We start from the raw sequence: 14,772 nt of genomic DNA, 5'->3' as shown, positions 1-14,772 counted from the left end.
TAAAGAGATAACATGCTGTAGTAGAGAGCTAGCCTTTGAGTAAGGAAGTCTTGGTTTCAAATCTTGCCTCTGATTCATACTGGATCTGTGACCCTGGGCAAGTCATTTAATTTTTTGGTGCCCCAGTAAACTCTCTAAGACTCTGAAGTTGCTGAGAAGGTACCGATTTGTACTGGTAGAGGAACTTCTTCACTGGCAGCTCCCTGGGCCAGTGAAATCACAAGTTTGTGCCCCACTCTCGCCCTAGAAAAAAACACTAAACAAACCCTGTCTCACAGGGTTGTTGTGATGAGAAAATAAAATCATGCATGTAAAGAATTTTGCAAATGTTAAAATACATATAAATGTCAGTTTTTACTTTGTGACACCTGCTATGTTTTTTTTTATACCTCATAGTTTTTTTAAAAATTTGGTTGTTCCTTCTGACCAGTTTCAGTACTTTAACATAGATAAAATTGTCTTCATATTTAGAAATGTATAGAAGAAAAACTACAGACCAGGTCAGGCTCTTGGACCTGAAGAAATGAATTGTAAATGTTTCATAAACTCATAAACACTGTCCATCCCTGTCAGTGCAATTTGAAGTATCACATTCCCAACAATCCCAAGAGATGCTTGAGTGACTCTTCTCTCCATCTCTGGCTTTTCCTATAACATACGTGAACCTGCATTTTTATGTTGCCCAGTCTTCTTGAGACTTGTTCAAAAGGAAAACTGAAATGTGTTACCTATTTGGGTGTTTTCATATGTACATTTCCCCCCTTTGTCTTCCAGATTCAATTCATGTGTGGCATTTTCAGTTGTTGGATATTAAAATTCCCCAACTCCTGAAAGAAATGGCAAGATGTTGCAGATATGGGCTTCTCAGTGGACACACTTGATTTTCACATCAGCCCAGTTTTCAAGATTAGACATAGCCATTCTTATGTGATAGACAATTAGTGCCTCAAATTGCATGACACCTAAGAGAGTGCTTTGCACATAGAAGTTACTTAAATGTGTCCTGAATTGAATTTTGACTTCTAGAAGGCAGCATTGCGTAGTGGATAGAGCACTAGACTGGAAGTTATGGGGTCCTAGGTTAAGATCCCATTTCAGACACCAACTAATGTTGTGAGCAGGGGTAAATCATTTAATCTTTCTGAACTGAACCTCAGATTACTTTGTTTTTTCTTTCTTTTTTTTTGGTGGGGAAATTGGGGTTAAGTGACTTGCCCAGGGTCACACAGCTAGTAAGTGTCAAGTGTCTGAGGCCTAATTTGAACTCGGGACCTCCTGAATCCAGGGCCAGTGTTCTATCCACTGTGCCCCCTACCTGCTCCTAGAACCTCAGATTACTTACTTGTAAAACAGAAAATAACAAATCCCTCCCTCCCTTCCTTACTCTCTCCCTCCATCCCTTCCTTCCTTCCTTCCTTCCTTCCTTCCTTCCTTCCTTCCTTCCTTCCTTCCTTCCTTCCTTCCTTCCTTCCTTCCTTCCTTCCTTCCTTCCTTCCTTCCTTCCTTCCTTCCTTCCTTCCTTCCTTCCTTCCTTCCTTCCTTCCTTCCTTCCTTCCCTCCCTCCCTCCCTCCCTCCCTCCCTCCCTCCCTCCCTCCCTCCCTCCTTCTTATAAAAGGGGGATAGTAAGTAATTCCATCTGTCTCATAGGGTTACTATAGGTATCAAATAGGATTATTATGTAAATTGATTTTTACAAACATTGAATTTCTATATACATGTGATATATCAATTATTATAGGCTTACTGCAAGGAATGTGTTATTTTAAAAATACTGGCATTCTTCATACAGTAGGATTAGGCATAGAAACTGGCCCTGTTATTTCATTAGTATAAGGGAATGCTGGCCATGGAAACTTGTTCTGATAATGCAGGTCAGTACTTGTTGTACACCTTATATGGCCTTATTGAGTTGCTTAAATCAAAAAATTAAGTATGCCATGATGTGTCAGAGGAAGGACTTCAGCTTAAATTTTCCTATTTTTTTTAAAGCCAGCTCTCTATATGCTGTGATACAATGTCCCTCTTTTTACAGTAACATTACCATTTTCCCAGTGATAGGGTGTAGTTGGAAATTGAATTTCACAAGCATTTTTTTAAGAATCACAAGTGGGGGGGGCAGCTAGGTGGCACAGTGGATAGAGCACTGGTCCTGGATTCAGGAGAACCTGAGTTCAAATCCAGCCTCAGACACTTGATACCTCCTAGCTGTGTGACCCTGGGCAAGTCACTTAATCCTCATTACCCCACAAAACAAAACAGAACAAAAACAAAAGGAGGAAAAAGTAATAAATAAAATTTCAAAAAAATATATTTTTTTTAAAAGAATCACAAGTGAGTTCTGGTGGGAAGATGCTGGATTTGGAGTCCAGAGAAACTTGGATTCAAATCCCATCTCTGACAACAACTGTGTTACCAGGGGCAAGTTACTGCCACACCCTGAGCCTCTCTTTCCTCATTTGTCAAATGGAAATGATTGTTGGGGAGATCAAGTGAGATCCTCCATGTAAAACAAGTTGCAAACTATAACACTTTCTATAAACATGAGCTATTAATGATTATTTCTTAAAAATAAATTTTATTGATTTTTTAAACATTTCCACAGTTTTCCCAATATCTCTACCCCTACTCCTCACAGAGTGCTATAAAAAAAGAGGGAAAAAATGAGCAACATTGGCCAGTACATTAAAAAGCCTGAAAATATGTGTGGTATACCACACTTGTGCATAAAACTCCCACCTCTGCAAAGGGATGGGTTAGGAGCTGTCTTCTTATATTTCTTATTTTAAGCCAGGCTTGTTCTTGGTCATTTTGAAACATTAACTTTTCATTTTTTTATGGTGGTTCTTTCCTTTTATGTAGTTGTAGTCATTGTGTATATCAGGGGTATCAAACTCACATAAGAAACAGATCCTTATATACTGACTTAGAGAACCACAAATTGACATTTTCTATGTTATATTGTATTTTAATTATTTTGTTAAACATTTCTTAATTATATTTTCATTTGGGTCTAGCCTCACCCAAGACTATCACAGTCTGGCAGCCAGCAGTGAATTTGACACCCTTGAATATATTATTTTCTTGCCTCTACTTTTGTCACTCTGATGGGTTCTTGTAGATCCTAACATATTTCTCTGTAGTCGTCATATTTGTAGTTTTTTGTAGCACAGTGATACTTCATTGCATTACTATTTCACTGTTTGTTTAGCCATTTTCCAAAAGATGGTCATCTATTTTGTTTCCAATTCTTTGCTATCACCAAAAGTGCTGATATAAAATTTTTTCTTATCAGTGGCCTCCTTAGTGTATATGCTTAGTAATTGAATCTCCAAGTCACAAGAAATGGAAATTTTAGTTGCCTTATTTGCATAATTCCAAATTGCTTTCCCAAATTGTTGTACTGACTCACAGCTTCACCAACAGTGCACTGGTGTGTCTCTTTCCACAACCCTTCCTATTTCCATATTTTGCCAGTTTTTGGGGTGTGAGGTAAAAACCTCAGGATTGTTTTAATTTGTGTTTAATTTAATTTAATAATTTAATACTGTTAGAGATTTGGAGCATTTTTCACTTGGTTGCTATTAGTTTACATATCTTCTTTTGAGGACTGTTTATTCATGTCCTTTGACCATTTAGTGAGAAAGGACTTTTTCATCTATACATCTATTCATATATATACACATACAAACATATGTATATAATATACATATCATGGATACCAAACCCTTATCAGATAAATTTGATACAAAGATTGACCCCCTTCAATATCTTCCTTTCTTATCCTAGGAGTATTAATTTAGATTGTATGGAAGCTCGTCATTTTCATGTAAACAAAGTCATCTATTTTGTTTTCTGTAATTGCTTCTAATTCTTGTTTGGTTAAAAATGCATCTCCTATCCATAACTGTGAAAAATACATGATCTGAGTCTTTTCTAATTTTTTATTGTATAAAGTTTAATATTAATTTGGAATGTGACATGGAGTATAAGTTTAAGCATAATTTCTCCCAGACTGCTTTCCACTTTTCCCAGCAGTTTTTATCATATAGGGAACTCTTTCCTAAATAATTTGTTTTCTGAGTTACCAATCACTGGGTTATTGTGTTTCATTGTTTTTGATTTTCCCTTGTCCAATTTGTTCCATTGATTTACTTATCATTTTTTTCTTTTACCAGTACCAGATGGATTTGATGACTGCTGCTTTATAATATAGTTTAAGGTCTGAAAATGTTGTTTCTCCTTTGTCCCTCCTTCTTTTCATAATTTCCCTTGATATTCTAGATCTTTCATTTTTACAAATGAATTTTGTTAATATTTTATCAAGTTCTATAAAGTATTCCTTTGATGATTTGATTAGCATAGCATTAAAATTGTAAATTAACTTTGGTAATATTGTCATTTTTGTTCATTATATTGGCACTTCCCAGTCATGAGCACTGAATGTTCCTCTAGGTATTCAAGCTGTTCTTTATGAATTTAGACAAATATGTTGTGTGCTTTGGTAGATTTATCCTCAAATATTTTATACATTTTGTAGTTGTTTGGAACAGGGTTTGACTTTCTATGGTTGCCTCTTTAATTTTGTTATTATCATATAGAAATACTATTAATTTTTGAGGGTTTATTTTGTAGTCTGAAATTTTGCTGAAGCTATTGTCTTAATTAGCATCCTTGTTGATTCCCTAGGATTTTACAAGTAAGCCATCAACAATCTCCTCTTTACCTATTTTTATGCCTCTAATTTTTTCTCTTACCTTATTGATATTGTTAGCATTTCTAATACTATATCATATAATAGTGGGGGAGAGTAAGCATCTTTGCTTTTTGTTATCATTGTTGTTGTTTAGTTGTTTCAGTTGTGTCTGACTCTTCATGACCCTGTTTGGCGTTTTCTTAGCAAAAGTACTGGGGTGGGGTGGCTACCTGGATTCAGGAGGACCTGAGTTCAAATCTGGCCTCAGACACTTGACACTTACTAGCTGTGTGACCCTAGGCAAGTCACTTAACCCTCATTGCCCCGTAAAAAAAAAGAAAAAAATACTGGAGGGTTTGCCTTTCTATTTTTCAGCTCATTTTAGAGATGAGGAAACTGAGGCAAATAGGGTTAAGTGACTTGCCCAGGGTCATACAGCTAGTATGAGTCCGAGGCCAGATTTGATGTTTGCTTTATATTTGTGTTTCATTATATTTGTGTTTCATATAATGTTTGCTTTTGGTTTTAAATACTTTTTATACTATTAAAATAATTCCTCTGTCTATATTTTGTAGATGAATGTTATACTTCATCAAAAGTTATTTCTGCATCTGAGATAATCATGTAATTTGGGATGATTTTCTTTTTAATATGATTAGTTATGTTAATTATTTCCCTAATGTTTAACCATCCTTTTATCCCTGATATAAATACAACTTGGTCATGAATGACTTCTTAGGTGAATTATAGTTCGTTTGACAGGATTTTATTTAAAATATTTGAATCAATATACATTTAAAATATTGGTCTGTAGTATTCCTGTGCTCTATCTTCCTTGGCTTAGGTATTAGTACTTTATTTGTCTTATTAAAAAGTCAGAAAAACAACAACAACAAAAAGTCAGGTAGGGTACTTGCTCAATTTTTGAGAATAATTTGTGCCAGGTTGGCAATAATTATTCTTTGATAAATTTAAATAAATAGAAGTTTGTTAAAATTCTCCTCTGAATTAATCAATACCAAGAGGGTTTTTGGTAATTTCTTGACAGCATTTTCCCTTCTGAGTATCTGTATTTGGTTTTGTGTTAATTTGTGTATTTTATATTTTTTAAAATGCATTTCCCTATTTCTTTTCTACTCACAAGTTTGGTGGCATATAACTGCATAGTAGGTTCTGATCATTCTTTTATTTGATCTGATTTTGTTGTGATCTCAACTTGTGCATTTGCTATTTTGTTGATTTTATTTTCTGTCGTCTTTAATCAGATTAGTTAAAGGTTTATCAATTTTATTTCTTTTTTCAAAGAATCAGCCTTTAGTTTTATTTATCATTTCCATAGGGTTTTTGTTTCCAATTTCTAATTTTCTCTTCTAATTTTTAATATCTCATCTTTTCTGTTTATTTTAGGTTTGTTTTTTGTTGCCTTTCTAGTTTTTAAAATGCATATTCAGTTCATTAGTCCTTTCCTTTTCTATTTTGTTAATATATGTTTGTAGGGATATGATTTTTCTAAAAACTGCATCATCTGCATCCCAGAAATTTTGTATGTTTTTTTTATTATCATTTTCTTTTGCAATATTATTGTTTCTGTGATTTGTTCTTTGACCCATTTATTATTTAGGATTTCGTTGTTAAGTTTCCCTTTAGTTTTTGTCCTTCATTTGTGCTCCCTAAACTGACTTTTTCTTTCTTTTTTTAAAATTGTGGTCTATAGATGATGTGTTTACTCTTTCTACCTTTTTATATTTGTTTGTAATATCCTTGTCCTCTAATACATAGTCAAGTTTTTAAAATTCCAAGTGGGTCTGAGAAATATGCATATTATTTAGCAGTCCTGTTTAGAAGATTCTATACAGTTTTTAGCTCTAGTTTTTCTAGCATTTTGTTCAGTTCTTTATCTTCTCTGTGTTTTTTTTTTCTTTTGGTTAAACTTATACAAAAGTGAGAGTGAGACCCCCCCCCCTTCTCTCTCTCTCTCTCTCTCTCTCTGTCTCTCTCTCTCTGTCTCTCTCTCTCTGTCTCTCTCTCTGTCTCTCTCTGTCTCTCTCTCTCTCTGTCTCTCTCTGTCTCTCTCTGTCTCTCTCTGTCTCTCTCTCTCTGTCTCTCTCTCTCTGTCTCTCTCTCTCTGTCTCTCTCTCTCTCTGTCTCTCTGTCTCTCTCTCTCTGTCTCTCTGTCTCTCTCTCTGTCTCTCTCTCTGTCTCTCTCTCTGTCTCTCTCTCTCTCTCTCTCTCTCTCTCTCTCTCTCTCTCTCGACAGTGAGGGTTAAGTGACTTGGCCAGGGTCACACAGCTAGTAAGTGTCAAGTGTCTGAGGCCCAATTTGAACTCAGCTCCTCCTGAATCCAGGGCCGGTGCTTTATCCACTATGCCACCTAGCTGCCTCCAAGACATTTATATCTCTTGTCATTATTTTATTACTTTCTACATCTTTTTAGTTCATTTTTCCTTTTAGATGTTAAAGTATTTCAAGCATAAAAGTTTAATGCTGACATTGGTTTGTTGTCCATTGTTCCTTTGGTACAATGTAATATCCTTGTCTGTTTCTTTTTATGTTGTGAATGTTTGTTTTTGCTTTGTCTGATAGCATGTTTGCAACTAATGCTTTTTTGAACTCATTGATGCATAGTAAATTTAGTTTTTTACTACCTCCTCTTTTTTATTCTATGTCTTTGTTTTTAAGGGGTGTGTGTTGTAAGCAACAGATGCTGGGGTTTTGTTTTCTTACCTGATCTGTCACTCTTTTACCCTTTTTTGGATTGTTTAATGCATTCACATTTAAATTTATGGGATTTAGACATATATTTTCTCTATTTGTCTCTAATATTCCTTTTTTCCTAATTAGGATTTCTTCTACTTTAAGGCAACCCTCTGCCCACTGGCTCTGTTATTTTTACCCTCAAGTTGTTCCCCCCCTCCCATTTGTTATTCCTTTCCCTAGTTTTGGAGTTTGGGATAACTTATTAGTTTCTTTTTTCCTTTTATCTAGTGATTTAATTCTTCTCCTTTTTTCCTCTCAGTTCGGTAGTTGAATGAAACTGCTTACTCTCTTCAACTTATTATGTTAATTAGTTTTTTAAATAGAATTTTCTACATTTTTCTAAAAAATATTTATTTTTCTCATTATTTATCTTCTCTTTCTGTCTGTTCTAGATATTTATTCTTTGAATCATACCCCTTAAATTTATTTCTTCTTTTGTAGTCTGTGTACTCCTCATGGAATTAAAAATTCGAAGGTACCTATTTTGATTCCCCTGGCTAAACAGTTTCTGTTACTGACCTGTTGATTTTACCCTAGGCTCCCTTCTTCTGTTGTATCTTGCTCTTTTTTTTTTTTTGTGGAGCAATGGGGGTTAAGTGACTTGCTCAGGGTCACACAGCTAGTAAGTGTCAAGTGTCTGAGGCCAGATTTGAACTCCGGTACTCCTGAATCCAGGGCTGGTGCTTTATCCACTGTGCTACCTAGCTGCCCCTGTATCTCACTCTTAAAAATAAAATGCCAATTACTGCAGAATATAGAAAGGATAGAAGTATTGCCACATTGTAGGAATTTTCCTATGTTCCTGGTTGTGTACTTCATTACTACCTATTTGCTCTCCTTATGTTCATTTTATCCCCATTTGAAACAAAATCTCCTCTCTGGGTCCATGCCCTCCCACTCTTTTGGGTACCAGTCCTCCCACCCCCAGGATCTCTGATTCCCTTCTCCTACAACAAGATGAGTGATCTCTTTAAGCACCAAATCTCTACAGATTATATTCATTAAAATGTCCCCATCTCTCACTATAAAATCTCTCGCTCCCCCTATGGGAGTGTTCTTCAGTGGGATCCTCTCCCACCACTGAACCAAGATTCCCCCTTTCTTTCTCTCTCTCTTTCTCGCTGTTTTAATCCCTCCCTTTGCCTCCCTACTTATTCTACTGTAGGCCCTCCTATTCCTTAGAGGCTAAAGGAGTTATTTCCCTTTCATTGTTAACCTTTGACTTTATTAGGGTGTATCACATATTCCCTTCTGTCTTCTTCCTCCCCTCTCTCCCTCTTATGTGCTCTCCTATTCAATATAATCCTCCCCTCCCCCCCCCCAAATTTCATTTCCCTATATCCAGGGTTTTGTGAAGAAATCAGTGATGTTTCAGGCCTGTTTTCCCACAATCACTTCTATTTGAATTCTTCTTTCACTTTGTTCTCATGTCCTGTTAGAAACCTCTTAATGGCCCCTATTTGTTATTATGTTATTCTATTTCTTGTTGTCTACTCCACAGATGTCTTTCTTTTTAGTCCCCCCACCTTTTTCTGGCGTAATTATCTTTGCCTTCCTTGGTTGTGGCATTCATTTAAATTTCTTGTATTTCTATTGTTTGAGGTGTTTGTAAAAGATCTAATTTTCTCAGGTCTGTTTTTCCTTGTCGGAGTTCTTTAAATATCTCTTTTTAAATTGAATGTCCCAGGGGCAGCTAGGTGGTACAGTGGATAGAGCACCAGCCCTGGAATCAGGAGGACCTGAGTTCAAATCCAGCCTCAGACACTTGACACTTACTAGCCGTGCGACCTTCGACAAGTCACTTAACCCTCATTGCCCAACCAAAAAAATTTTGAATGTCCATATTTTATCAATAGGCTCACATTTGCAAGGGATGTCATTTGGCATTGCATATTGAGCTCCTTTGCTCTTCAGAAAACATGATTCCATTTCTTATTGTTCCTGGAGGAGAGGGGAGTGTGGTACAGTCTTGTGTTATTTGAATTTCCTTTCTCTTATATTTGAAGGTCTTTCTCATGGTTGCTTACAGAATTTATTGATTGTCATTGAAATTGTTAAGTTTAATCAGTATGTATTTGCAACATGGTTTTTTTTCCTGGAAGCAATCTGTGGATTTTTTTGTCTGGCACTTAATTTTTCAGAAGTTCTGGTATATTTCTTGTATCATGCTGTGCAAATTTTTTTTTACTTGTCATGTTCTTCTGGGAGAGCTTTAATCCTTAAGTTGTCTACACTGTCTTCAAGATCAATATGTTTTGCACACCCGGCAATCATGGGTTTTTTTGGTTGTTGTTTGCTTTATTTTGTTTTGTTTCTTTTAACATCCTTACTTTTTGCTTCTTTTCTTCCAGATCATCTCTTATTTCTGTGTATTTGCATTTCCAATCAATTATTCTTTCTTTTGTTTCTTTGGTGAGTTATGCCACCATGGACTTAAGTTTTTCTAGTCTGTTAATTATTTTTGCTATGCAGGCCATATATTCTGCTTTTATGATTCTTATTTATCTTTTAAACCATTCAGGAACATGATTCTGTGACTTCATGTCATGGACATCCACAGGGCCCTCTACCTCAGAGATGTCTAACACATGGCCTTCATATAACCCATGACATTTCCAAGTGTGGCCCGAAAAAGATTAAAGTTTCATTTATATTTGCTGTCTCTTACATCACCATCCATCATCATATATCCCTCTCCATACCCCTCCCAGAAAACCACTTCATATGTAGAAAGGAAAAAAAGTCAGTACAACTGACCAATACATTGAAAAAGTTGTAAGACGTGCTACAACTGTGGACATCCCACCTACCGTGAAGGCCTAGATTGAGCCTGTTTCCTCATTTCTCTTTATTCAAGTCCTTTTTGACCTTGAAAATTTTGTTACTTTTACTTTTTATTTTGTTGGTGTATTGTTCTTTCAGTTGAAATTGTTATAGTCCCTGTGCATATTGTTTTTTTTAGTTCAGTTTATTTCACTTTGAACCATTTCATGTAGATCATTCCATGTTTTGCTATTCCTCACATATCATTTCTTATAGCACATTACTATTCCATTACATTAGTGCACCACAATTTGTTTAACCATTCCCCAAATGATTAGCATCTACTTTGTTTCGAATTCTTCGCTAACACAAAAAGTTCTGTTGTAAATATTTTGGAGTATATGAGGACTTTTTTTTGTATTGTTGACTTCCTTGGAATATAAACCCAGTAATGGAGTCTCTGGTTCAAAGTATGCGATTTTTAGTCACTTTATTTGCATAATTCCAAATTTCTTTCCCAAATGGTTGTACCATTTCATAGCTCCCCTCCAATGTATTTGTCTGCCTGTCTTTCTACAACCCCTCCAACATTAGCTCTTGCCAATTGTTGTCATTTTTGCCAATTTGCAGGGCGTGAGGCCAAACCTCATGATTATTTTGATATGTATTTCTATTATTATTATTGACTTGAAGCATTATTTCATGTGGTTGTAAATACTTGGCAGTTCTTCTTCTGAGGACAGTTCATATCCTTTGACCAATTATCTATTGGGGAATGGCTGTTAGTCATATATATGTATGTATACATGTGCATATATAAATGTTTATATATCTTAATACGAAATCCTTATTAGAAAAATTTGATATGCATACTTTTTCCATTCAAACACTTACCTTATTTTCCTAGATGTATTAATGTCTCTGCAGAAGCTTTTCAGTTTTAAGTAATCAAAGTTACCTATTTTGTCTTTTATAATTGCCTCTATCTCTTGTTTGGTTAAGAATACATCTCTTGGTGGGGGGGGGGGGCATCTAGGTGGCATAGTAGATAAAGCACCTGTCCTAGATTCAGGAGTACCTGAGTTCAAATCCGACCTCAGAAACTTGACACTTACTAGCTGTGTGACCCCGGGCAAGTCACTTAACCCCCATTGCCCCGCAAATAAATAAATAAATAGATAGATAGATAGATAGATAGATAGATAGATAGATAGATAGATAAATAAATAAATAAATAAATAATACATCTCTTGGGGGCAGCTAGGTGGCGCAGTGGATAAAGCACTGGCCCTGGAGTCAGGGGGACCTGAGATTGAATCCGGCCTCAGACACTAGACACTTACTAGCTGTGTGACCCTGGGCAAGTCACTTAACCCTCATTGCTTAGCAAAAAAACCAAAAAACAAACAAACAAAAAAGAATACATCTCTTACCCATAGTTGTAAAAAGTCTATGATCTGTTTCTCTTATTTTTCACAGTATAATCTTTAATATTAAGGTCATAGATGTGTTTAGAATATAGTGTGTTTAAATATAGTATGGTTTAAAGTTTCACTCTAAGCCTAATTTCAACCAGACTCCTTTCTAGTATTCCCAGCAATTTTTATCAATTAGAAAGTTTTTCCCTAAGTAATCTGTGTTTTCTACTTTATCAAACACTGAATTATTAAGTTCTATTGCTTCTGAATCTCCCTTGTCTAGTCCATTCTGTTGATCTATCTCTATTCTTTAACCAATACCAGATGGTTTTGATGACTGCTGCTTTCTAATATAGTTTGAGGTCTGAAAGTGCTGTTCCCTCTTTACCCCCACTTCTTTTCATCATTTCACTTGATATTCTAGATCTTTTGTTTTTCCAAACAAATTGTTTTCCAAACAAAATTGTTATTATTTTCATCAATATCTGTAAAGTAACCCCTTGGAAATTTGATTGGTATAGCATTAAAAGTATAAATTAATTTAGGTAGTATTGTCATTTTTAATATATTGTCATGGCCCAGGCATGGCCAATGAATATCCCTTCAGCTATTTAAGTTGTTCTTTGTGTCTTTAAGGAGCACTTTGTGATTGAATTTATATAAATCTTTTATTTGCTTTGGACAGTTGATCTCCAGATATTTTATGCATTTTGTAGTTATTTGGAATGGAATTTCGCCTTCCATTATTGCTACTTGTGTTTTGTTATTATTTTATAGACATGCTGTTGATTTTTGAGGATTTATTTTTTAACCTGCAACTTTGCTGAAATCATTGTCTCGATCTCTTTGCTGATTCCCTAGGATTTTCCAAGCAATCCATACTATCGTCAGCAAACAGGAATAGTTTTATGTCCTCTTTACCTGTCTTTATTGCATTCATTCCTTTTTCTTGTCTAATTGCTATTGTTAGCATTTCTAGAAATATATCAGATCATAATGGGGAGAGTGGGCATCTTTGCTTCACTCCCATATTTATTGGAAATGGTTTTTGGTGTATCCCCATTGCATATGATGCTTGCTTTTGATTTTAAATAGATGCTTTTTATGATATTAATAAAAGGTTCCTCTATATCTATATGCTGCATAGTATTTAGCATAAAGGAGTGTTGTACCTTGTCAAGGGCTTTTTCTGTATCCATTGAGATGATGATGTGGTTTTTAATATTTTCGGGGTTTTTGTTGTTGTTGTTGTTTTGGTGAGGCAATTGGGGTTAAGTGACTTGCCCAGAGTCACACAGCTAGTAAGTGTTAAATGTCTGAGGCTGGATTTGAACTGAGGTCCTCCTGAATCCAGGGCCGGTGCTCTATCCACTGTGCCACTTAGCTGCCCCCCATTTTCGTTTTTAATGATTATTTGATTGTTTTCCTAACATTGGACCATCCTTGCATCCCTAGTATAACTCCCACTTGATCATAATGAATGATTTCCTGAATAAATTGCTGTAGCCTGTTTGATAGGATTTTATTTTTAAAATTTGAGCCAATGTTCATTAATGATATTGGACTATAGTTTTCTTCCTATGTTTATCAATCCTTGGTTTAGGTATTAGAACTGTATTTGTCTCATAAGAGGATTATGGTAAGATGCTTTCTTTCTCAGTTTTTGAGAATAAATTTTCAAGTACTGTTCTTTAAAAGTTTGATAGCATTCTCCTGGAGATTTTTTCTTTGGTAGTTCCTTTATAGCTAGATTTATTTCCTTTTCTGAAATTGGGTTATTTAATATTTCTATCTGGTCTTCTGATAGTTTGGGTATTTTATATTTTTGGAGATATTCCACCAGTTCTCTTGTGTTTTTGTTTAGCTGGCATACAGCTGTACATAATAGGTTCTGATTATTATTTCATTATTCATTATTTATTTATTATTATTTCATCTGATTTTGGTGTGATTTTTCCTTATTTATTTGCTATTTTATTGATTTGATTTTCTGCTGTCTCCTTAATTAGATTACCTAAGTATATATCAGTTATTACTCTTTTCAAAGAATTGGCATTTAAGTTTTAAAAAATAATTTCTGAAAAAAAAATAAATTAAAAAATAATTTCTGATTGTTTTGTTTCCAATTTATCTATTTCCCCTCTAATTTTTAATATCTTCTTTTGTGCTTATTTTAGGTTTGGCTATTTGTTTATATTCTATTTTTTTAAAAATGTATATTCAGTTCATTATCCCTCTCCTTTTCTAATTTGTTTAATGCTTGATTGTAAAGATATGATTTTCCCCCTGAGGACTGCTTTAGCTACATCCCCCAAATCTTAATGATTAATCATACTGTCATTTTCTTTTACATGGTTATTAATTCTTTCTATGATTTTTTCTTTGACCCATTCATTACTTGATATTTCATTGTTAAGTCTCCATTAGGGTCTGTATCTTTTGTTTGTGGTTCTTGAGCAAATTTCTATTTTTATTGTATTATGGTCAACAAAAGATATACTAACCCAATTTATTTGCAATATATCTGTTTTCTAATACAAGGTAAATTTTTTTTAAAAAGTTCCATATGGTACGCGCGCACTTGTGTGTGTGTGTGTGTGTGTTCTTTTGATGCTTCATTTGGAGGATGTCATAAGTCTTTTAACTCTAGTTTCTCCAATGATTTGTTCAGTTCCATATATTTGCTTTTTAAAAATCAGAGTAAAGGATGTTTAAAAACAGAGCAGGGGATGTCAAAATCTCCTATAACTATTATGTTATAGTTACTGTCTGTGTCTTCTTAAAACTTGGATAATATTTATTTTATGAATTTGGATGTTAAATCACTTGAAACATATAAAATTATTACTGATACTGTTTTGTTTTCTATGGTTCATTTCTGCATAATAGTTTCTTTGTTTATCCCTTTTCATTTTTAAAATGTTTGTTTTTGCTTTGCCTGATAGCATGATGGCAACTGGTTTCTTTCAATTCATTTTATGCATAGTAAAAATTTTCCCATACCTTTAGTTTTATTTTGTGCATGTCGTTTTTTTAATGTGTTTCTTGTAAGCAACAGATTGTAGGGTTTTGTTTAATGCATTCACATTTAAAGTTATAAAAGTTAGGTTTATAGTTTCCTCCATCTGTTTGTAAAACT

At 34.6% G+C, this 14,772-nt stretch overlaps 1 protein-coding gene across 1 annotated transcript in view; it reads left to right on the top strand.

The window, feature by feature from the left end:
- Window positions 1-14,772, top strand: part of GPC3 (glypican 3) — a 728,389-nt gene that overhangs the window by 319,491 nt on the left and 394,126 nt on the right. The gene's annotated exons all lie outside the window — the stretch shown is intronic.

This window comes from Dromiciops gliroides, chromosome X, assembly GCF_019393635.1.
Source record: "Dromiciops gliroides isolate mDroGli1 chromosome X, mDroGli1.pri, whole genome shotgun sequence".
Lineage (NCBI taxonomy): Eukaryota > Metazoa > Chordata > Mammalia > Microbiotheria > Microbiotheriidae > Dromiciops > Dromiciops gliroides.
This window is presented reverse-complemented; position numbering and strand designations above follow the sequence as displayed.